This window comes from Coregonus clupeaformis, unplaced genomic scaffold, assembly GCF_020615455.1.
Source record: "Coregonus clupeaformis isolate EN_2021a unplaced genomic scaffold, ASM2061545v1 scaf0878, whole genome shotgun sequence".
Taxonomy (NCBI): Eukaryota; Metazoa; Chordata; class Actinopteri; order Salmoniformes; family Salmonidae; genus Coregonus; species Coregonus clupeaformis.
The window spans coordinates 144,945-171,141 of record NW_025534332.1 but is presented as its reverse complement, the minus strand read 5'-3'; the positions used below and the strand labels follow the sequence as shown (position 1 = coordinate 171,141).

The 26,197-nt window shown below is 44.3% G+C and overlaps 1 pseudogene; it reads left to right on the top strand.

Moving 5' to 3' along the window:
* Positions 1-3,199: 3,199 nt before the first annotated feature.
* LOC123485869 overlaps positions 3,200-26,197 on the top strand; it is a 92,666-nt pseudogene continuing 69,668 nt past the window's right edge.

Genomic DNA, 26,197 nt, shown 5'->3' with positions numbered 1-26,197 from the left:
CTTTTAAAAAAACTTAGCTGATATGGCTGACTTGCTTAAACAAATGTGGTTTCTACTGACAATTGAGATGTACAAACTATGGCATAAGGGGAGAACAAGCGGATAAGAGGCAATCCGTAATTTTGATTAAGACATTAATGAGCGAGCCAGGACGGACGTTAAACAAATATAACTATTTGTTCAGCTCTTTTTAAATGTACAGCGACAGAATTCAGAACATGGGCCATTCTTATAGTGTTCTTCCTGTACACCAAGTCAGAACCGTAGGAAAAATAAAGGGGGCAAATAAGCAGACAATGAAAGCTCTTACAATATTCGATGATTACATTTCTCTCAAACAGGTTATAGGCTACATGTGAACCACCAAGTCAGAACAGTAGGCGAAATTAAGAGGGGAAAATAAACCAAATTATTAGGGGGAGGCACATGGGCTACTAACAGCTTACTACACAACATACACTTAGTATTACTTCCTTAGCTACAGTATACATATCTCCCTGGCATATTACATCATTTATGCAGCAGCATACAATATATTTTTGGACTCACCTTGTTGTGTTGTGCTCACTTGAACAGGAAGGTGACGCAGCGGTCTTTCGTTGGCAAATGTTGTCATCAAACTTTGTCATCAAAGTCTGGCCTTCTCTGGATTTATGGTCCTTTCAAGACAACTGGGAACTCGGAAAGAAACAAGGTCGAATCATGATGACGTCAGTGATCTTCAGGTCGTAGCTCTAGAAAGAGGCCCAAGTTCCCAACTTAAAATGCAGAGTAGGATGAACGTTCAAAACGTATTTTTCCAGTCGGAGCTCGTTTTGTCCTGAGTTCCAAGTTGTCTTGAACTCACTGAAGTCAGATTTCGCAGTTGTTTTGAGCGCGGCAGAAATCATGCTGGATTGACAGTATGGCCAATGTTGAATGTTTATCATTTTAAGCTTGGAAAAGAGAACCTTAAACCGAGAATTGAGACCACACACCCACTCCACTGAATAGCAGGCTAGTGATTGATTTGCAATGCTTGCAGTTAGCCACTGATTCCTTCCAAACCACTCATTGTTGAATTTGCGATTTCCAACTTGTTGTGTAATGTCCATGTCCAATGGCCGATGAGCACCGATACGTTTGATCTATAATTTCTCTTCATTATTTGTCTTTATATGACAAGGATTAAAAAGGATTTGCCAGTAGATTGTCAACTTGATTCATGATGATGACTGCTAGCTAAGATTTTGAAAGTATGACGTTGACATGTTCAGTCCAATCAAAGCTACTGTAGATATAACGTGAATTGATTTAATTTTATCTGTGGCCAATGACCTTGAGCCTTCTTGGATGGCCACTTCTAATGTAACTCTATGGCAGCACCCAAGGGGCTTGAATGTCTTAGCTCTACCCATAGATTTGGCAGTGACGTAGTGTCCCCATGAGTGACATAACACTGAGCCAATCACCGCGCAACTAGAGAACATTACCAACGCCTATACTCCGTATTTTCCGCTAGCTGCCCCCACCTACCCTGAATGATGGGTCGCCCCTGCATATATACAGTGCATTCGGAAAGTATTGAGACCCCTTGACTTTTTCCACATTTTGTTACCTTACAGCCTTGTCTAAAATTGATTAAATAAATGTTTTTCCTCATAAATCTACACACAATACCCCAAAATTTGTGCAAATATAATACACATTTAAAAACAGAATTACCTTATTTACATAAGTATTCAGACCATTTGCTATGAGACTCGAAATTGAGATCGGGTGCATCCTGTTTCCGTTGTTCATCCTTGAGATGTTTCTACAACTTGATTGGAGTCCACCTGTGGTAAATTCAATTGATTGGACATGATTTGGAAAGGGGCCAAGCTTTGACACACCCACAACTTGTTTATTCATCAAAACCCAGCCCTTTCGCCCCACTGCCAGCAAATGTGCCGATAATTGTGCTTGTGAAAAGAGCAAAAATATTTCTGATACATCCCTGAACCCATAGCGCCACCGCCCAGCACTTAGATTGACCATTGCGTTAGGTTTGTTAAAATAGAGCCCTCATTGTATATCATGCCTGCTTTAAGTCTGGTTTTGGGGTGGGGCTCTGTTAGAACATGGGGGGTTGGGGTGGGTTTGATTTGGTAGAGGATCTGTGTGTGTTCTGCACTCTACCTGTTCTGTCTGTTATCTGTCTAATCATAAAAAATTCAACATTTCTATAATGGTGTTATAGCACTGCGGTAATGTTGCTCTGTGATATATTTGTATAGCTGCAGACTATTAGGTTAGATACGATTTATATACTTTTTTTGCATTGCAATAAGCAAATACTGGTTCGATGGGACATTGCTTTTGGCTCCCTGTTCAAAACCTACTCATAAGTATGCCTTTAGTAAATATAATAGATGTTGAGTAGCCCGGTGGAAATAATAATTAAACCCATTCTGTGTAATATAATTACAGACTGATTCTAGACTGCTTTAAAAAAACATTTGTTATGAAAAATACTTTGTACCGATATACAGTACCAGTCAATAGTTTGGACACACCTACTCATTCAAGGGTTTTCTTTATTTTTTACTATTTTCTACATTGTAGAATAATAGTGAAGACATAAAAACTATGAAATAACACATATGGAATCATGTTGTTACCAAAAAAGTGTTAAACAAATCAAAATATATTTTATATTTGAGATTCTTCAAAGTAGCAACCCTTTGCCTTGATGACAGCTTTGCACACACTTGGCATTCTCTCAACCAGCTTCAGGATTATTAATGTTTATTTTACTATAATAATTTGTCAGTGAATATATTACAGTATGTGATGAATGTTTTGATTTGTATTTTCTTATTCAGTTGGTTTGCATTCATCTGAATGCAGATTGATGGTTAAATTGATTGATGGGCAGACAATTCATTTTTTCTGTGTGGACATTGTAGGCTTTACCTGGGGCCTGTGGGACACACATGCCAGAGCAGCAAGCATGTCATGAGGCAATGTATTTCCTCAACTCCACTTTAGACACATTACCTTATCTCAGGAGGGTATGTCTGAGCTTCGGAGAGAGGGTATATTTTTGTTCTCCACATTTCCTAAATTATATATGATCCTCTTGCTGGGATGATTAAAGTGGACCGTGGATCCACAGGGAAAGTCAATAGAGCGAAACCTTGGGTGTTAACCATGAAGCACCAACTCTAAAGAAAACATGCACGGTATATGTTTGACAATACTGGAGCAATGCTGGGGTGAACATGTGGGGATGGTAAAAGGATACCACCAACACAATAGTCTAGTTACAGACAGTCAAGTATAGACCAAATGCACCTTTGTGTTTTTTGTCATGGGAAAGACAGCTTAACTTCACTGGTTCTCATAAGCCTACAGTATCTTCATGTTGATGACCAAATCAAGAATATTACTTTGAACCGATTATTTTTTTCTTCTCATTTTAGGTACAAAAGCTGAGTTGGTGAGATGTCCGCCGAATCACATGCAGTGCATTGGCTCCAAAAGATGCATCCACTTTAATAAACTTTGCGATGGAGCGAGAGATTGTGAGGACGGATATGATGAAGGAGTACACTGTCGAGGTGAGTGTGTAGTTGAATGAAATTATGTTGAATATAATAATAAACTACATTCATCAATCTGACTCCATTATTATGTGAATAAATGCAACAGGCCCTGTTCATCTCTGGAGGATCTAGTCAAGGTAGCGAAGCGAGCCTTACATCACCACACAGTATGACTATAATGAACATGTATCTATCTTGCACCGTTATGCAATTATTAAGAGGCTAGATACAAATAGCTAATCCTGGCGACCAATATTCTAGCATTAATTTATTGTGTCAAGTAGGGATGTCAAGGTGGAACCCAAGCATATACTATGTGTAGTGTAATTTATATTTACCAATAGACCTATTAATTACTCTGTAAAACGAGGAATGCATTTATTCAATTCAACTAATAGGATTTATTAGTCACAAAATAATTAACACTCAAACAATTCCAGTGTACATGAAATACACGATACATTACAAAGTAGATGACTATCAGCTAAATAAGACTTAAAGTGGTTACATATATCTTCAATTCAAAATAATCTCTAAGAGAAAATACTATTTGTGTGATACACAAAGGAGCACACTAACAAGTTCTCAAAGTATGACTTTGAAAAAATTCAAGCAGAAACTCACGCCCAACCTGAATTAACATTTCTTTGCACTTTGCTAGATAAAACAATAGGCATTCTAATCTAATCAACTAAATGTAAATGATAAGATCACACCCGTGTCACTCCTCTTTTAACTATCTGCCGTCCGACGAACAGCATAACACAGTTTCCCTGTAACAATAAGTCCATAGCACTTACAGTACAATAGAATATATCAACATTTGTAGCTCTTTAAGAACTCTTGAAACAATCCAAACATGAACATTTTTACTGAACAAAATTATAAATGTAAAGTGTCGGACCCATGTTTCATGAGCTGAAGTAAAAGATCCCAGAAATATTCCATACACACAAAAAGCTTATTTCTCTCAAATGTTGTACACAAATTTGTTTACATCCCTGTTAGTGAGCATTTCTCATTTTCCAAGATAATCCATCTACCTGACAGGTGTGGCATATCAAGAAGCTGCTTAAACAGCATGATCATTACACTGGTGCAATTTGTGCTGGGGACAATAAAAGGCCACTCTAAAATGTGCCAAAGATGTCTCAAGTTTTGAGGGAGCATGCAATTGGCATGCTGACTGCAGGAATGTCCACCAGAGCTGTTGCCAGAGAATGTAATGTTAATTTCTCTACCATAAGCCGCCTCCAACGTCGTTTTATAGAATTTGGCAGTATGTCCAACTGGCCTCACAACCACAGACCATATGTAACTATGCCAGCCCATGACCTCCACATCCATCTTCTTCACCTGCGGGATTGTCTCAGACTGGACAGCTGATGAAACTGTGGGTTTGCACAACTGAAGAATTTCTGCACAAACTGTCAGAAACCATCTCAGAGAAGCTCATCTGTGTGCTCGTCGTCCTCACCAGGGTCTTGATCTGACTGTAGTTCCACGTCATAACCGACTTCAGTGGGCAAATGCTCACCTTCGATGGCTACTGGAACGCTGGAGAAGTGTGCACTTTCAACTGTACCAGGCAGATGGCGTGTATGGCGTCGTGTGGGCAAGCGATTTGCTGATGTCAACGTTGTGAACAGAGTGCCCCATGGTGGCGTTGGGGTTATGGAATGGGAAGGCATAAGCTACGGACAACGAACATATTGCATTTCATCTATGGCAATTTGAATGCACAGAGATACCGTGACGAGATCCTGAGGCCCATTGTCATGCCATTCACTCGCCGCCATCACCTAATGTTTAAGCATGATAATGCACAGCCCAATGTCGCAAGGATCTGTATACAATTCCTGGAAACCTGAAAATGTCCCAGTTCTTCCATGGCCTGCATACTCACCAGACATGTCATCTATTGAGCATGTTTGGGATGCTTTGGATCGACGTGTACGACTGCATGTTCCAGTTCCCGCCAATATCCAGCAACTTCACACAGCCATTGAAGTGGAGTGGGACAACATTCCACAGGCCACAATCAACAGCCTGATCATCAACACCTTAATTGGGGAGGACGGGCTCACAGTGATGGCTGGAACGGAATAAATGGAATGGTATCGAACACATCAAACATTTGGTTTCCATGGGTTTGATACCATTCCATTGACTCCATTCCAGCCATTATTATGAGCTGTCCTCCCCTCAGCAGCCTCCTGTGGAGTCATCATGCTGGGCCTCAGGGCCTGCAAGTCACTAGTCACGAGTATCACCTTCTCAAAATGTTCCACTACAATTTCCCCCTGTGGATACTCTGAATTGTAGAAAACAATAAGAGGAACCAGAGAAATATGTGGAGAGAAATGATTAGACCTTAAAGAATAACAGCATTGAGTCCATGTAATAGTTACCACCCAAAGGCTTGCTAGGATACGGTGAAGACTCTCAACAAGATGGTCGCCGTCTGCTTGGTCTGCATGAACTTCTTGTCCATGGTCGTTGCACCAGGGTGCAACGTCAGTCTCCAGGAGTACCCTGCCTAGAGTGGTCAGCTGTCCCATCGTGGATTCCTCCATCACCTCCATCAGAAAGTGTGTGACTTAGCTGGACAGGTCAGGCCCCATCATCGGAGTCTGTTTCACATTTGATGACGCACCACTGTTTGTGAAAGACTTGGAAAGCATTCGAAATAGCAATACAGTGAAAGTACATACATTAACATTTAATTTATTTTATTTATTTCACCTTTATTTAACCAGGTAAGCCAGTTGAGAACAAGTTCTCATTTACAACTGCGACCTGGCCAAGATAAAGCAAAGCAGTGCGATAAAAACAACAACACAGAGTTACATATGGGGTAAAACAAAACATAAAGTCAAAAAATACAACAGAAAATATATATACAGTGTGTGCAAATGTAGCAAGTTATGGAGGTAAGACAATAAATAGGCTATAGTGCAAAATAATTACAATTAGTAACATGGTATCATACTCTGCGATGTATGACAAATACAGATTACGAAATAAATGTCTCATGACAACAATAATAAGTTGTGAATAAAGTTTCACTATCATTAATATGAAAACTAGCCAACAAAGTTATTCCATCAACTACCTGATCAAATAGAGGATTCATTAGTTGCCTAATAGTAAACTGGTGTTTTTGAGGGGTCCTGGGTGGCGCAGTGGTCAAAGCACTGCAACACAGTGCTGAGGCGTCACTACAGCCTGAGGTTCAATCCTCATAGGACGGCGCACAATTGGCCCAGCGCCGTCCGGGGTAGGGGAGGGTTTGGCCAGTGGGGATTTCCTTGGCTCAACGTGCTCTGGCGACTCCTTGTGACAGGGCCGATTGCCTGCAAGCTGACTCCGGTCGTCAGTCAAACGGTGTTACCTCCGACACATTGGTGCGGCTGACATCTGGGTTAAGCGAGCAGTGTGATAAAAAGGGTGGGTCATGTTTCACAGGACGCGTGACTCGACCTTCGCCTCTCCCGAGCCCATTGAGGAGTTGCAGAGATGAGCCAAGGGACCTCATTTGGGGAGGAAACAGGGTAAAATAATAAGCTTGTGGCCATACCACCCTGAACACGCCTGTTCAGGATCGGGCCTGGTTACTACTGTGACAGGAGACCCCCTGGGAATACCAGGTGCCTTAAGCTCAAAAAAACATTTAAATAATAATACAATTAAACTGGTGATTTCATTAGGTGATGATTGGGGAGAATAACTAGGACCATATGGCATGCTTGTCTCGTGACGTGACTTATATTAATATGTATGGCTGTTATTTATCGAATCAACTAACTATGTTTAATTGTCACTCGATTCAATTAATCATGTAACAATTAACTCATTAGGAATTTGGGGCACCACGAAAGAAGTTGTTTAACGAGTTACCATCTCCCTAATTAAACTCTTAGAAGATATACATGTAACAGTTGAAGTCAGAGGTTTACATACACCTTAGCCAAATGCATTTAAACTCAGTTTTTCACAATTCCTGACATTTAATCCTAGTACAAATTCCCTGTCTTAGGTCAGTTAGGATCACCACTTTATTTTCAGAATGTGAAATGTCAGAATGATAGTAGAGAGTATGATTTATTTCAGCTTTTATTTATTTCATCACATTCCCAGTGGGTCAGAAGTTTACATACACTCAATTAGTATTTGGTAGCATTGCCTTTAAATTGTTTAACTTGGGTCAAACGTTTCGGGTAGCCTTCCACAAGCTTCCCACAATAAGTTGGGTGAATTTTGGCCCATTCCTCCTGACAGAGCTGGTGTAACTGAGTCAGGTTTGTAGGCCTACTTGCTCGGACATGCTTTTTCAGTTGTGCCCACAAATGTTCTATAGGATTGAGGTCAGGGCTTTGTGATGGCCACTCCAATACCTTGACTTTGTTGTCCTTAAGCTATTTTGCCACAACTTTGGAAGTATGCTTGGGGTCATTGTCCATTTGGAAGACCCATTTGCGACCAAGCTTTAACTTCCTGAATGATGTCTTGAGATGTTGCTTCAATATATCCACATAATTTTCCTTCCTCATGATGCCATCTATTTTGTGAAGTGCACCAGTCCCTCCTGCAGCAAAGCACCCCCACAGCATGATGCTGTCACCCCCGTGCTTCATGTTTGGGATGGTGTTCTTCGGCTTGCAAGACTAACCCTTTTTCCTCCAAACATAATGATGGTCATTATGGCCAAACAGTTCTATTTTTGTTTCATCAGACCATTTACATTTACATTGTAGTCATTTAGCAGACAATCTAATCCAGAGCAATTTACAGTTAGTGAGTGCATACGTTTTCATACTGGCCCCCCGTGGGAATCAAACCCACAACCCTGGCGCTGCAAGCGTCATGCTCTACCAACTGAGCTACACGGGGCCTAGGCCAGACGACATTTCTCCAAAAAGTACGATCTTTGTCCCCATGTGCAGTTGCAAACTGTAGTCTGGCTTTTTTATGGCGGTTTTGGAGCAGTGGCTTCATCCTTGCTGAGCGGCCTTTCAGGTTATGTCGATATAGACTCGTTTTACTGTGGATATAGATACTTTTGTTCCTATTTCCTCCAGCATCTTCACAAGGTCCTTTGCTGTTGTTCTGGGATTGATTTGCACTTTTCGCACCAAAGTACGTTAATCTCTAGGAGACAGAACGCGTCTCCTTCCTGAGCGTTATGACGGCTGTGTGGTCCCATGGTGTTTATACTTGCGTACTATTGTTTCTACAGATGAATGTGGTACCTTCAGGCGTTTGTTAACAAGACATTTGTGGAGTGGTTGAAAAACGAGTTTTAATGACTCCAACCTAAGTGTATGTAAACTTCCGACTTCAACTGTATATATCGATAACAGTCACTTATTAAATAATTACCTCTTATCAGTCTCATTCTGAACGTTGCATAATCCTTGAACCTGCAAGAACCCTAACCTTATTTATAAATCAGCAATACACAAATTGGCTTAACTATTTATTTACTAACTAACTAAATAATAACACAATACAAACACACACACACACACACACACACACACACACACACACAGGTTATTGATTACTAACGTAATACAATGAAAACAGGTCCCTAGTGGACTGGACTAACAATAGCATGAATACTTGGGTAGAAGGAGGGTCAGTGTAACGATCCCGGCAGTCTGAGTCGGGTCCTGTCTGTGGACTAGTTTTTCTGCTCGGGATCTCCAGTTTCCCGAGGGTTCTGGAACGCTCCGGGGAGCTCTCTTGATTTCCGCACCTGCATCCCATCAGCAATCTGCACACCTGGTCCTGATCATCACCCTTCTTAGGCTCTGGCCTAACATCCATTCCCTGCCGGATCGTTAGCCATGAACATCACTCGTCCGGAACCTTCATCCAACCTCTGCCTGGTGGTCGGCGGCTGCCGAGCCATGATGGGATCAACCACTGCACCCCCAACAACTAATCAACGCCGCCCGCTCTGTTCCCTGGATTATTCAGCATCACTCTTGAATTTGTAAATAAACACTCACCTTCGTTTCAACTTACCTTGTCCTGGTCTGCTTCTGGGTTCTGGCTTTGTAACTCGTGACAGAACGATCCGGCCAGTAATGAACCCAGCGGACCTGGACTCTGTTCGCCATGCCATTACCCATCAGGAGAAGATGTTGGGCCATCATAGCACGGTACTACAGGAGATCGCGTTGTCAGTTCGGAACCTTTCTACCGGTCTGACGGAGGTCCAGAACCAACGCAAGTTTCCGGTGGAGGATCCACTACCGGTTTCACCCATCTCGCCTGCCGCTTCTGGAGCTGTGTCCTTCCGTGAGCCCAAGGTTCCGACGCCGGATAAATATGAGGGGGAGCTGGGAAGATGCCGTTCCTTCCTTATGCAGTGTGGATTAGTGTTCGATCTACAGCCCTACTCTTATGCCACAGACAAGGCTAGGATAGCCTTTGTGATTGAGTTGCTGCGTGGTCGAGCGCTGGAGTGGGCTTCAGCCGTTTGGGAACGACAGGATCCCTGCATGGCTTCATACCAGGGGTTCACGGCCGAGATGAGGAAGCTCTTCGACCATTCCGTCCGAGGGAGGGACGCAGCTAGGCGCCTGTTTTCGCTTCGCCAAGGAACTCGCAGCGTGGCCGACTTCGTGATCGAGTTCAAGACGTTGGCTGTGGAGAGTGGGTGGAATGAGGAGTCTCTGCAAGCGGCCTTTTACCAGGGTCTGTCGGAGCAGCTCAAGGATGAGTTGATCTCCTATCCGAGCCTAGTGACCTGGACAGCTTGGTAGCCTTGTCTATTCGGGTGGATAATCGAGTCCGAGAGCGAAGGAGGGAGAAGCAATGGGGTCCGTCCAATCGATCAGCTTCTCAGTTCCCAGTCGGGTCGGGTGGTGGACCAGAACACGTCGATCATTCTCCACCACAAAGGATTAGTGGAGAGGTCCTCTCTTCCGATTCTGAACCCATGCAAGTGGGGCGGCACGGGTTAACCAAGGAGGAGTGTCAACATAGACGTAAGACCAACTGCTGCCTCTACTGTGGTAGCTCGGGACATTACATCTCCACTTGTTCTCGGCGGTCGTCAAACTGCCCGGCTCGCTAAAGTTGGGAGGACTTTTAGCGAGCCAGTTTCAACCTCTCAGTACCTCTGTCAGACCCCGTTTCCCGGCTACCCTTGTGAACAGGAATCAGAGCTTAGCGATTAACGCTTTTATCGATTCAGGTGCCGATGGAAGCTTTCTTGATGCCGAGTTGGTGGAACAGCTGGGGCTTTCCAAGGAGCAATTGCCGGAAGCCATTGAAGCGACCACTCTGAACGGCAGTAGTCTGGCACGTATCACGATGAGGACTGAACCGGTTAAGATGCTGTTGTCGGGGAATCATTCGGAGATGATTTCATTCTTCATTCTGCCGTCTTCCCATGTTCCTCTGGTCCTTGGATACCCCTGGCTGAAGGAACACAATCCCACGTTCGATTGGGTGACGGGCAAGGTAACGAGTTGGAGCCTTGATTGTCATGCTAACTGTCTCAAGACTGCCTGTCCCCATTCGGTTCCCAGTCAGGTGATTGAGGCTAAACCCCCCAGATTTGTCCCTGGTTCCCGAGACATATCACGATTTGGGGAAGTGTTCAGTAAGCAGAAGGCTCTGTCACTCCCTCCCCACCGACCATATGATTGTGCCATCAACCTGTTCCCTGGAGCTGTCTACCCCAAGGGAAGGTTATACAGTATCTCCCGCCCTGAACGTGAGGCTTTGGAGACCTACATCAAGGAGTCCCTAGCTGCTGGTCTCGTTCGTCCCTCGTCATTACCCCTGGGGGCAGGATTCTTCTTTGTGGGTAAGAAGGATGGCTCTCTTCGACCGTGTATTGATTATCGGGGGTTGAATGACATCACGGTCAAGAACAAGTATCCCCTGCCCTTGATGAGTTCTGCCTTCGACTCCTTACAGGGTGCTACGGTGTTCACCAAGCTAGACCTACGCAATGCGTATCACATGGTCCGGATCAGAGAGGGAGACGAGTGGTTGACGGGTTTCAATACACCGATGGGTCACTTCGAGTATCAGGTGATGCCGTTTGGACTGACCAATGCGCCAGCGGTATTCCAGAGTATGGTGAACGACGTCCTGAGAGATATGATCGGTCTCTTTGTGTTTGTTTACCTGGATGACATTCTGATCTTCTCGAAGGAACCTTCCGACCACGTCCAGCATGTCCGGCAGGTTCTGCAGCGATTGTTGGAGAATCGCCTGTTCGTGAAGGCCGAGAAGTGCGAGTTTCACGCCCACACGACATCCTTTCTCGGGTACATCATCTCCAGGGGAGAGATTAGGATGGACCAGGAGAAGGTTAGAGCGGTTCTGGAATGGGCCCAGCCCGGTACGAGATTGCAGCTCCAGAGATTTTTTGGGGTTTGCGAATTTCTACCGCAGATTCATCCGGGATTACAGCCGTGTGGCCGCTCCGTTAACTGCCTTGACTTCCAGTATCAGGAGCTTCAAGTGGAATCCGGAGGCGGATCGAGCGTTTCTGGATTTGAAGAGGCGGTTCACCAACGCACCGATTCTCTCTCAACCGGACACGGCCCGTCAGTTCGTCGTTGAAGTGGACGCGTCTGATGTGGGAGTTGGCGCCATCCTGTCGCAGCGATGCTCCACGGACAGTAAACTCCATCCCTGCGCCTACTACTCGTCGCCTTTCGCCTGCGGAGAGGAATTACGATGTGGGTAACCGGGAGCTTCTCGCGGTGAAACTTGCCTTGGAGGAGTGGCGCCACTGGTTGGAGGGGGCGGAGCAACCGTTTATTGTCTGGACTGACCACAAGAATCTTGCTTACGTGCAATCGGCTAGACGTCTCAACTCCCGTCAGGCCAGGTGGTCGTTGTTTTTCGGACGATTCAATTTTTCCCTGACGTTCCGACCTGGATCTAAGAACGGCAAGGCGGACGCCTTGTCTCGGATGTTCTCCAAGACGGAGGAGAGTGGGTCCAAGACCGAGACAATTCTCCCCCGGAACTGCGTCGTGGGAGCTGTTAGGTGGAAGATTGAGGAGGAGGTGATGGCGGCTCTTCGGACGCAGCCCGGTCCCGGTAACGGTCCACCCGGTCGGTTGTTTGTGCCTGAGTCGGTTCGTCCTGCGGTCCTCAAATGGTCCCACGCCAGCAAGATGGCGTGTCACCCTGGCGTGGCTCGGACGATGGCGTTTCTTCGCAGACGTTTTTGGTGGCCTGCCATGGCCGAGGATACTCGGGGTTATGTTGCTGCCTGTCCAGTGTGTGCGCAGAATAAGGGTACCAATCGGCCCAGCTCTGGACTACTTCACCCCCCTTCCTATTCCCCGGCGACCATGGTCGCATCTGGCCCTGGACTTTGTCACTGGGTTGCCCGCTTCTGAGGGGAACACGGTCGTTCTGACTATCGTGGACAGATTCAGCAAGTTCGCCCACTTTGTGCCAATTGCCAAGCTTCCCTCTGCCTCGGAGACGTCCGAGATCCTGGTTAGGGAGGTTTTCAGGGTCCACGGGTTGCCCAGTGATATCGTTTCCGACCGTGGCCCTCAGTTTACCTCTGCTGTCTGGAAGTCCTTCTGTTTGGCCATTGGAGCTACAGTCAGTCTCACATCTGGTTTTCACCCCCAATCTAATGGTCAGGCGGAGAGAGCCAACCAGAAGATGGAATCCACGCTACGCTGCCTGGCCTCTTCCAACCCCACCTCCTGGGTCTCTCAGTTGCCTTGGGTTGAGTATGCCCACAATACTCTCCCTACATCTGCCACTGGGATGTCTCCCTTCCAGTGCCTGTATGGCTACCAACCTCCCTTGTTCCCTTCTCAGGAGAAGGAGCTCTCAGTGCCTTCTGTTCAGGCCCATATTCGTCGTTGCCACCGGACCTGGCATCGGGCCAGAAAGGCACTCCTTAGAGTTTCGGACCGGTATCAGCTCCAGGCGAATCGTCGCCGGATCCCCGCTCCCACCTACACCATCGGAGATAGGGTCTGGTTGGCCACACGGGATCTTCCTTTACGGACTGAGTCTAGGAAGTTGTTACCGAAGTTCATTGGTCCGTTTGTGGTGGAGAAGGTGATCAATCCGGTGGCAGTTCGACTCAAACTCCCGAGGACGCTCAGAGTCCATCCCACCTTTCATGTCTCCTGCCTCAAGCCTGTTTTCCTCAGTCCTCTGTTGCCTCCTCCGCCTCCTCCTCCTCCTCCTCGGATGATCGGAGGTGGTCCTGCCTACACGGTGCGACGCATCATGGATTCCAGACGGCGGGGCCGGGGTTTCCAGTATCTCGTGGACTGGGAGGGGTATGGTCCTGAGGAGAGGAGTTGGATTCCGCGGCGACAGATCCTAGATGCTGACCTCATCCGTGACTTCTACCGCCTCCATCCTGGTGCTCCGGGAGTCCGCCCGGTGGCGTTCGTCGGAGGGGGGTACTGTAACGATCCCGGCAGTCTGAGTCGGGTCCTGTCTGTGGACTAGTTTTTCTGCTCGGGATCTCCAGTTTCCCGAGGGTTCTGGAACGCTCCGGGGAGCTCTCTTGATTTCCGCACCTGCATCCCATCAGCAATCTGCACACCTGGTCCTGATCATCACCCTTCTTAGGCTCTGGCCTAACATCCATTCCCTGCCGGATCGTTAGCCATGAACATCACTCGTCCGGAACCTTCATCCAACCTCTGCCTGGTGGTCGGCGGCTGCCGAGCCATGATGGGATCAACCACTGCACCCCCAACAACTAATCAACGCCGCCCGCTCTGTTCCCTGGATTATTCAGCATCACTCTTGAATTTGTAAATAAACACTCACCTTCGTTTCAACTTACCTTGTCCTGGTCTGCTTCTGGGTTCTGGCTTTGTAACTCGTGACAGTCAGAGTGGAAGGGAGAGACAGAGATTAAAACTATCGTGGTTACCTTGGAAACTACGCTCACGGAAATACAAATGCTTAAAACCCCACTAACCGCTCATTCGGATTAGAAATGCAACATGTATTTACGTGTAGCTGTCCTCGACAGTTGAGTTGATGATGTAGGGCTCTGGTTTTCCCACCAGAGATCCCAATGTCCTTGGAAGAGTTTCTGGTCATAGTGGTGGTTAGAATGGATACTTCAGCATACCATGTAGTTCGTAGAGTTGATCTGTTAAATAGATACTTCAGATGTACCAACGGTTGTCTGAGAGGGATTTTCCTTCCCAACTCATGACTATACATGCCAGCTGCAGACTGAGATGATAAGGTCTAGTGCGTTGTCTTCTTCTTCACCTCGTGTAGAGGTTGAGAGTTTCAGAGTTTCACTATTTTGCCATATTCAGCTCGCGCTGCATGTCGGCTGGTCTGTACAGTGTCAACCATTTTAAGCCGTGTACCTTTAGCTTCACGCTTCCTGGTCTGGTAGAAATTCAACCATTTGCAACATCCGGCTTATACCGTAATCTGCTTGGTCTTCCTTTGGTAATGGAGTTGTAGTTTTAAACCATTTTGTAACGTTTAGCTCACGCTTCACGTCTGCTGGTCTTCTTGGTCTAACCATTTAAAGCCGTGTAGCTTCAGCTTCATGCTTCCTGGTCTAATGTTAATTCAACCATTTGCAACAGCCGGCTTACACCGTAATCTGCTTGGTCAAATGTTAATTTCATCACGAGGGGTTTTATACTTGATTAGAAAAGGGGGCGTTTCATCATGTTTGTGCTCATCTGGGCGTGGCCACTGATTGAGAACAAATCAATATGGAAAACAATAATCTCATCTAGAATGCTAAAATCACATTGTTATCTTACAAAAGTATGATTATACTTAATCATTTGTTTTATACAACAATTAGATGCAAACCTCATAACTGGGAAGTGTACACCCCCAGAGATACAGTTATGTTGTTCCACCGTCTTTAATGACATCACAACATATTAACGAATTTTACATGGTCTTTAAGTCCCCACTGACCATTTCCCACATTCTTTGAAGTAGGAATATTGTTTCATTATCCACTTTTGGATGTTGGAGTCTTGGTGGGAAATGCCCTCTCCCAATACTGCATGGCACGGAAAATAAGGTTTCTTCCAGGAATTTACAACCGGTCATAATACTGGCCCCCAGGAAAGGGGGTGTTCAAACCTTTGCCTAGCCGGCATCTTTGATCCTCAGCCCATGAGGGCAAGTCATGACAGTCCCTCTCTGGTGGTTCAATCTTGGTATTATTATGCAAGTTGCAACCCACCATAAAAATTACCACGGGATGTCCTGGTTGTGGATCATCGTTGCGGTCCCCCTCTGGTGGTTTACCTTGGGATGATCTCTGCAAGCTGCAAGAATGGCCAGGGGGTGTCCTGGTTGGGATTCACCATTGCGGTTCCCCTTTGGTGGTTTACCTTGTAGGATGTCTGCAAATGGAGCAGGCCGCCTCAAGGATGGGCACGGGAGGTCCGGGTTGGGCATCGCCGTTCCGGACCCGTCGTCTGGTCATCTAGGCTGTTAGATCTGGGCAGATGTTAACAACGCACACACACTCACAAAATACATAATTACATTTATTTCCCAAATGAGCAGCGTTGTGGCACTAACTGATTGTTGTATGGGGAACTTGTTTATGGCTCTATCACTTCCTAAGTGTCAGAGAAAATGAAACAAAATGAATAAAAGCATAAACAAAAGAGATACAAATATAGTTACCACACCTTAATCATCTAATTGGACTGTATTCTATATACGTACACGGTCTTGGCTAAATGATTCTATCATGGCATTGTCTCTAATGTCATGTCTAGGGTTTTCCTACTTAGTGGTGTGTTGCTTAGGCACTATCCTAAGTTGATAACTACATGATAAGTCTACAGCTGTAAGGCACTAGCTTTGGACAGTCTACAGGGATGACCTATGGACTTCTGGGGAGAAACTGGTGAGTACGTTTTTCAACAAATGTTTAGCTGGGTTCAAAGCCCTTTTGAGATCACTGAACAACGTTTGAGAGATCAGCGATATTGTCGAGCCCGAATCAATTAGCGCATGACAGGTTAAGCAGTCCTCCAGGACTGTTTCCAGGTATGGGCTGTTTGTGTCGCGTTTTGTAGTCATATTCCCCACAAAATGGAGTTGTCGTTCGTAACGACGTGATGTGTCATTTCTGTTCATGGGGAAAACAGATTGACTTATCGGGTTTCGAGTGGAATTGGCTCTTGCGATGTGTTTGACCTTTTTCTTCGCAACATTTGTATCAGAGACTATAGACAAAGCTTGTGGGCTTGTGTCTTGATCGAGCGGGCCCTGGATAGGGTCTCGAGTGAGAGCGGGAGTAATTTGATTGTTAACGTCCTTGCTAAGGGTGTTAATTCTGGTGGACCTGTTGTCCGGCAATTCCACGTCTAGTCATAGTGACTTGTCTTTTTCCTGTTTATCAAATTCTTTCTGCTTCTTTATTTCTCTTAGCAGAGCTTTTAGCGAGTATTGGCGTATGCTTCGGTCGTCATTGAACCCTTTTTCACCCTTGTGCTCTGACACTTTGGGTTGATTGTAGCGGTAGTCGTTTCGCTGGCGACGTACTTTATAGTTATTTCGACCATGGTGGGTATTGGTATCGTGGTTTTGTGGTAGAAACTGTTGTTGTATGTCATCTCTTGACGATTCAATACCTGATAATGCACCCTCCAACTGGAGTGAGTGCTCCTGTTCAAACTCCAAAATCGAGATGTCAGGGCTCTCAGTGCTGCACACTTTTGATGCCTCAAAAGTTGTGCTCGCAAGCTCTCTGAGTTCTGAGATTGGCAAACCAACGTGGGCTGTAGGGCCCAAGTAGGTAATGAAGTTGGGATACATGTTTGACAGAAATATTTGTTTGTATGGTAACAGCTCTTCCATTCCTGTTTCAGTGAGTAGGCCAAAGTAAGCTGAACGAAGCCTATGATAGTAAGCTTATGGGTGTTCATTCTGAGCTTGCTTGACAGTGTTAGCCAGCAAACTTTCGTCTTTGCGAGTCGCAGAACCTCTGAAATCTATTTTCAAAGCTGTGGCAAGTTTAGCGTAGTCGTTTTGCACGTGTTGCTGTTGGAGACTAATTAACCTTGTCATGTGTCTATTCGACGTTAGCTTCAACAAGTAAAGCCTGTCAGCACCCATAGCGTTCGGGTAGCCATTCAAGGCGTCCTCTATGTCTGCTAGGAACGTCTCAGTGTAATTTGGCTTACCTGGAACAGGGTCAAAAGTGTGGATGTTTTTGACGAGTTTGTCAAGGCGTTCCGTGCCAAGTGCGCGGGGAGGGTTGGCTTCATCCTGTGGGGAATTGTGGGCCGAAAGGCCAAGAGGAGAAGCAAAGCTTTGGCTTTGTTGGCGAGGAGGCGCCATATTACCCTGTGCCGAATGGCGAAGAGGGGAAGACTGAGGGATATCTGCGAGAGGCAATGTCTGAAACCTTCTGTCGTCTTCACTCCTCTGGTTGCGAGCTTGGTTGCTTGACTGTGTAGTCACGCTGTAGCGCATTATTGTTCTGGAATTCCTCCAGATGGTACCTAAGGGTACTTATTTCAGACACGTGATTGTCGCACTTGCTCCGTTCGGCCTCATACATATCTGACATGGTTTGCAGGTAGAGAGCTTGAGTACGGAGCGAGAGATTCAGTGATGAGATTTAATCCGCTTGCTTAGAAATCAATATTTCCATCTTCATCACCTGAATTCTCACATCATTCATTTGATCAGTGACTTCCATGAGTTTCGCTGATTTGTCATCCAAGTTGGTCATTGTGTTCATTAACTGATCGTCTTTGGGCTGCAGCATTTGGACTAGAACATTATTGCTTTGAGTAACGTTCATCAAAACTGCATGTCAGATTTATCTAGTTTGGTGTGGACTTCGTCGTATTTAGTTTTTGCTAAATCGAGTTGTTCTTGTAGAAGACGATTTTGTTGAAGAGCTCGTTCATCATCATAAGTTTTTGCAATTACTTTAAATTGTTCAGTTTTCAAACGCAGTTCCTCAGTTAACAGAATGTTTTCATCATCTGCTTTCGTCATTAGTTTCCCGGTTCCCTCCACCTGTTCCTTCATATCAACCATTTCTTGCTCGTGCTTCAGCTGTGCACTGCGGTATTGGACCGATGCCAATCTCTGATGGCGATACATCAGGGCTAAACTGGAGAGAACCTTTACAAGGCCTGAGCCCGATGGTTGATTTTGAAGAGTGTTTGTCGCAATTTCTGCTGTTTTTCCACTAATGACATAGTTAGGGTTGGTATTGCTGCCGAGGTCAGCGATCAATCCTTTTATGGGTGAGGGTTCACTAATTAGCGGGGGAATGGGGACCACCCCCTCTGATAGCTTGCACATTATTTTAAAAAAATGTTTGATTTTTTCAAAAGTTTGGGTTTTGAGTTGTTGGAAGCTTCAAAATGATTTTAATCTATTTATAGACTTTAATGAACCATCAATACTGCATCAGTAATGTGGGAGTTGGACGTGAATGAATTTGCAAAAGCAAAATGAATTGATTAATCAAGATGATAATTTAACTTATTAAATTGAATGAGACAATGATATCCAATTAGTTGAGATTGGCTGGATTATCATAAGTGTAACCAGTAGTTCAAATGTGAGGGTACGTTCACCACATTATTCCTAAGGCTGAAGCCATGTGGGATTCCTGTGAAGGCGGGACTTCCGTCAATACTGGTTCAGTACTGTGGGGGTTGGCTCCAATGAGCTTGCAAAATAAAATGTAATTGATTAATCAATGATAATGATTAATCATACCTGTATAGGCTATCTGGGAATTAAACTTTAATTAACCTGAGAAGCGTTGCTGTATCTAGGTTAAAATGGAAAAGTTTAAATTGTCTCCTTTGTTGAATCAAATCAATTTGGATCTTATCCAAATGATCAACCTGAAAAGGTATGTTCGGCAATTTAACTTATTAAATTGAATGAGACAATGATATCCAATCAGTTGAGATTTGCTGGATATCATAGATGTAGCCCGTAGTTAAACACTATAAGAACTTGTTTTGCCCTCACATAGAATATTTTATTTCTCAAAAAGATTACTTGCGATTCTTCACCACTAGGGGTCACTGATCGCAGAAATCTGAACTCGAACCGGAGTACAGAGGTGCGGGACTTCCGTCGGCCAAGACGGGGATTTCAACATGATACAGGAAAAACAAAATGGCTGCTCTCCCTTTGTTAGCTTAGCATCTAATGCACAGCTAACATTTCTTATACTTGTTTTAAGCACACAACAGGATAATTTACACTACTGGAAGGGGTTTACTAGTGACATCTCACATTTAAACCCATTCGGCATTCTCTTTGCTAGCACTATATTACCGGAACGCGCGGTAACATAAAAAGAGATACACATGTGGCCTACCCATGCTACCGAAGCTTGATAGGCAGATAGATAATATCTCCGGCCCGGTCAACAAATATATCTATCCACATTTCTATCATTGCTGGCCCTATGTCCTCACTCTAGAAATTAAAACTGACCGAGTCAACTCGCTCCTGAGACGCGAGAGCCAGAAATAGTACCCGTTTGGCCCAACGGGACTATATCTGAGAATACCTCAATCGTCCGGCCCATATGTCCTGGCTCGTAGCATTCAGTAATTCACCCTACACACTGACTTTTCGTCAGATATACAACACAGGAGGCAACCTCTAGTATCTTGTTCATATGGAAACACACACACCTCAACAAGAAATCCTGCCTAAGGCTCTACTGGTGTATAACGTAACCTGGGTGTATAACGTAATGTGCTGCACAACTCATATAGACTGAATTCAACAGTAAGGCCTCGTTCTGGCTTAGATTCCTCGCACGGTGGCTCCAATATGTCATGACGTGACTTATATTAATATGTGACTGTTATTTATCGAATCAACTAACTATGTTTAATTGTCACTCGATTAAATTAATCATGTAACAATTAACTCATTAGGAATTTGGGGCACCACAGAAGTTGTTTAATGAGTTACCATCTCCCGAATTAAACTCTTAGAAGATATATATGTTAAATAATGATAACAGTCACTTATTAAATAATTACCTCTTATCAGTCTCATTCTGAACGTTGCATAATCCTTGAACCTGCAAGAACCATAACCTTATTGATGAATCAGCAATACACAAATTGGCTTAATTATTTATTTACTAACTAACTAAATAATATCACAATACAAACACACACACAGGTTATTGATTACTAACGTAATACAATGAAAACAGGTCCCTAGTGGACTGGACTAACAATAGCATGAATGCTTGGGTAGAAGGAGAGCCAGAGTGGAAGGGAGAGACAGAGATTCAAACTATCGTGGTTACTTTGGAAACTACACTCACTGAAATACAAATGCTTAAAACCCCACTAACCGCTCATTCTGATTAAAAATGCAACATGTATTTGCGTGTACAGTGAGGGAAAAAAGTATTTGATCCCCTGCTGATTTTGTACGTTTGCCTACTGACAAAGAAATTATCAGTCTATAATTTTAATGGTAGGTTTATTTGAATAGTGAGAGACAGAATAACAACAACAAAAAATCCAGAAAAACACATGTCAAAAATGTTATAAATTGATTTGCATTTTAATTTTGGGAAATAAGTATTTGACCCCCTCTCAATCAGAGAGATTTCTGGCTCCCAGGTGTCTTTTATACAGGTAACGAGCTGATATTAGGAGCATACTCTTAAAGGGAGTGCTCCTAATCTCAGCTTGTTACCTGTATAAAAGACACCTGTCCACAGAAGCAATCAATCAATCAGATTCCAAACTCTCCACCATGGCCAAGACCAAAGAGCTCTCCAAGGATGTCAGGGACAAGATTGTAGATCTACACAAGGCTGGAATGGGCTACAAGACCATCACCAAGCAGCTTGGTGAGAAGGTGACAACAGTTGGTGTGATTATTCGCAAATGGAAGAAACACAAAAGAACTGTCAATCTCCCTAAGCCTGGGGATCTCACCTTGTGGAGTTGCAATGATCATGAGAACGGTGAGGAATCAGCCCAGAACTACATGGGAGGATCTTGTCAATGATCACAAGGCAGCTGGGACCATAGTCACCAAGAAAACAATTGGTAACACACTACGCCGTGAAGGACTGAAATCCTGCAGCGCCCGCAAGGTCCTCCTGCTCAAGAAAGCACATATACAGGCCCGTCTGAAGTTTGCCAATGAACATCTGAATGATTCAGAGGAGAACTGGGTGAAAGTGTTGTGGTCAGATGAGACCAAAATCGAGCTCTTTGGCATCAACTCAACTCGCCGTGTTTGGAGGAGGAGGAATGCTGTCTATGACCCCAAGAACACCATCCCCACCGTCAAACATGGAGGTGGAAACATTATGCTTTGGGGGTGTTTTTCTGCTAAGGGGACAGGACAACTTCACCGCATCAAAGGGACGATGGAAGGGGCCATGTACCGTCAAATCTTGGGTGAGAACCTCCTTCCCTCAGCCAGGGCATTGAAAATGGGTCATGGATGGGTATTCCAGCATGACAATGACCCAAAACACACGGCCAAGGCAACAAAGGAGTGGCTCAAGAAGAAGAACAATAAGGTCCTGGAGTGGCCTAGCCAGTCTCCAGACCTTAATCTCACAGAAAATCTGTGGAGGGAGCTGAAGGTTCGAGTTGCCAAACGTCAGCCTCAAAACCTTAATGACTTGGAGAAGATCTGCAAAGAGGAGTGGAACAAAATCCCTCCTGAGATGTGTGCAAACCTGGTGGCCAACTACAAGAAACGTCTGACCTCTGTGATTGCCAACAAGGGTTTTGCCACCAAGTACTAAGTCATGTTTTGCAGAGGGGTCAAATACTTATTTCCCTCATTAAAATGCAAATAAATTTATAACATTTTTGACATGCATTTTTCTGGATGTTTTTGTTGTTATTCTGTCTCTCACTGTTCAAATAAACCTACCATTAAAATTATATATGGAATATGGAAAACAATAATCTCATCTAGAATGCTAAAATCACATTGTAATCACAAAAGTATTATTATACTTAATCATTCGTTTTATACAACAATTAGACGCAAACCTCATAACTGGAAAGTGTACACCCCCAGAGATACAGTTATGATGTTCCAACGTCTTTAATGACATCACAACATAGTAACGAATTTGACATGATCGTTCTTTAAGTCCCCACCGACCATTTCCCACATTCTTTGAAGTAGGAATATTGTTTCATTATCCACTTTTGGATGTTGGAGTCTTGGCGGGAAGACTTCCTTTGTTCCACAGGGAATTTCCCTCTCCCAATACAGCATGGCACGGAAAATAAAGTTTCTTCCAGGAATTTACGACCGGTCATAATACTGGCCCCCAGGAGAGGGGGTGTTCAAACCTTTGCCTAGCCGGCATCTTTGATCCTCAGCCCATGAGTGCAAGTCATGACACTTGCATACTCACATGCTCCAAATCAGTCTGGAGGTTACTTTCTATTCTGAGGACATTGAACATTGGTGTGCTTGGTGAGAATTTGGTGACTAAACTAAAGCTTACAATATGTTTCCCAGTCAAAACAGTTTGTGCATTTATTATGACGAAGTGTTGTGCCATTTGATCTGTTTTGGTCAATGTTTTTTTTCATCTGTTCGTGCACACACATTTTAATCTTGAGGCAAGTCGAAGTTCCTTAACCGAAGCCTACGACCCTTTGTCTGTGATTGGTCAACAGTACTACTCCTAGAAATACTGCACCAAACATTTTAGCTAGATGTGCGACTCAAAATTAAAGACAGTTTTCTTGATCTACACCACATGACCAAAAGTATGTGGACACCTGCTCGTCGAATATCTCATTCCAAAATCATGGGCATTAATATGGAGTTGGTCTCCCCTTTGCTGCTATAACAGTCTCCACTCTTCTGGGAAGGCTTTCCACTAGATGATGGAACATTTCTGCAGGGACTTGCTTCCATTCAGCCACAAGATCATTAGTGAGGTCGGGCACTGATGTTGGGCGATTAGGCCAGGCTCACAGTCGGCATTCCAATTAATCCCAAAGGTATTCGATGGGGTTGAGGTCAGGGCTCTGTACAGGCCAGCCAAGTTCTTCCACACCGATCTCGACAAACCATTTCTGCATGGACCTCGCTTTGTGCAATGGGGCATTGTCATGCTGAAACAGGAAAGGGCCTGCCCCTTGTTGGAAGCACAGAATCATCTAGAATATCACTGTATGCTATAGAATTAAGATTTCCCTTCACTGGAACTAAGGGTCCTAACCCGAACCATGAAAAACAGCCCCAGACCATTATTCCTCCTCCACCAAACTTTACAGTTGGCACTATGCATTCGGGCAGGTAGCGTTCTCTTGGCATCCACCAAACCCAGATTCATCCGTCGGACTGCCAGATGGTGAAGCGTGATTCATCACTCCAGAGAATGCATTTCCACTGTTCCAAAGTCCAATGGCGGCGAGCTTTACACCACTCCAGCCGACACTTGGCATTGCGCATGATGATCTTAGGCTTGTGTGCGGCAGTTCGCCCCTCGAAGCCCATTTCATGAAGCTCCCGACAAACAGCTATTGTGCTGATGTTGCTTCCAGAGGTAGTCTGGAACTTGGTAGTGTGTGTTGCAACCAAAGACAGACGATTATTACACGCTACACGCTTCAGCACTCAGCGGTCCTGTTCTGTAAGCTTGTGTAACCTACCACTTTGCGGCTGAGCCGTTGTTGCTTCTAGACATTTCCACTTTACAATAACAGCACTTACAGTTGACCGGGGCAGCTCTAGGAGGGCAGAAATTTGACGAACTGACTTATTGGAAAGGTGGCATCCTATGACGGTGCCACGTTGAAAGACACTGAGCTCTTCAGTAAGGCTGTTTTACTGGCAATGTTTGTCTATGGAGATTGCAGTGTGCTAGATTTTATACACCTGTCAGCAGTGGGTGTGGCTGAAAAAGCCAAATCCACTCATTTGAAGGGGTGTCCACATACTTTTGTATACAGTGCATTCGGAAAGTATTCAGACCCCTTGACTTTTTCCACATTTTGTTATGTTACAGGCTTATTCTAAAATTGATTATATACCATTTTTTCCTCATCAATACCCCATAATGACAAAGCGAAAACAGGTTTTTAGAAATGTTTGCACATCTATTAAAAATTAAAAACAGAAATACCTTATTTACATAAGTATTCAGACACTTTGCTATGAGACTCGAAATTGAGCTCAGGTGCATCCTGTTTCCATTGAGCGTCCTTGATCTTTCTACAACTTGATTGGTGTCCACTTGTGATAAATTAAATTGATTGGACATGATTTGTAAAGGCACACACCTGTCTATATAAGGTCCCACAGTTGACAGTGCATGTCAGAGCAAAAACCAAGCCATGAGGTCGAAGGAATTGTCCGTAGAGCTACAAGACAGGATTGTGTTGAGGCACAGATCTGGGGAAGGTTACCAACAAATGTCTGCTGCATTGAAGGTCCCCAAGAACACAGGGGCCTCCACCAATTAGGCCTTTATGGTAGAGTGGCCAGACGAATGACACTCCTCAGTAAAAGGCACATGACAGCCGGCTTGGACTTTGCCAAAAGGCACCTAAAGGACACTCAGACCATGAGAAACAAGATTCTCTGGTCTGATGAAACCAAGATTGAACTCTTTGGCCTGAATTCCAAGCGTCACATCTGAAGGAAACCTGGCACCATCCCTATGGTGAAGCATGGTAATGGCAGCATCATGCTGTGGGGATGTTTTTCAACGGCAGGGACTGGGAGACTAGTCAGGATCGAGGGAAAGATGAACGGAGCCAAGTACAGAGAGATCCTTGATGAAAACCTGCTCCAGAGCGCTCATGACCTCAGACTGGGGCAAAGGTTCACCTTCCAACAGGACAACTACCCTAAGCACCAGTGATGCCAACTTAGCAATTTTGTTGCTAGATTTAGCAACTTTTCAGACTACCCTGGCAACTTTTTTTTCAAACAGCACCTAGCAACAAATGTAGATACTTTAACAAATGTATTTGGAACTTTTAGCAACTTTTGAAAAGTGACTCAAACGCTAAAATGCACACATTCTCCCTCTAAATGACACAAAAACTATTTTCTCTGTCACATACTTTGCCTGGCAGCAGCAGGCCAGCCAAGCAGCACAACAACATGGAGAGAGCTGGAGAGATATGCCTAGAGCACATATCATGATTTGAGTTAAGTTGCTTGTTCAATAAGATAGCATATATACCTTGTTATTAGCTTGTACCTATAATTGTTGATCAGTTAGGTAGCATGTTAACTAACTACCAATACACTGCTTAAAACTATAATTGTTCAGAATGTATAGGTTTACTAGTTAATAAGAAAATAAATAACATGTAATTGTTCAATAATGTCTAATGTGTAATTGTTCAATAATTCAATGTGTTGTGTTTAAAAATATATATATCTGATCATATAAAAAGTTTTGTGTGTATATTACTTTTACAAATAAAAATATGTGAAAATAAACAAACAAATCTAAACTAACAAACGTCAAATCATATTTGTCGCCGAGATGGCCAGTCAATTTGAGTAACGTTATTGTGTATTCTACGTAATGACGCAGTTTTACGTTATTACGTAATGACGTCATCGCGCAATGACATCACAATGTCATTTAGCAACTTTTAGCAACAAATCGACCT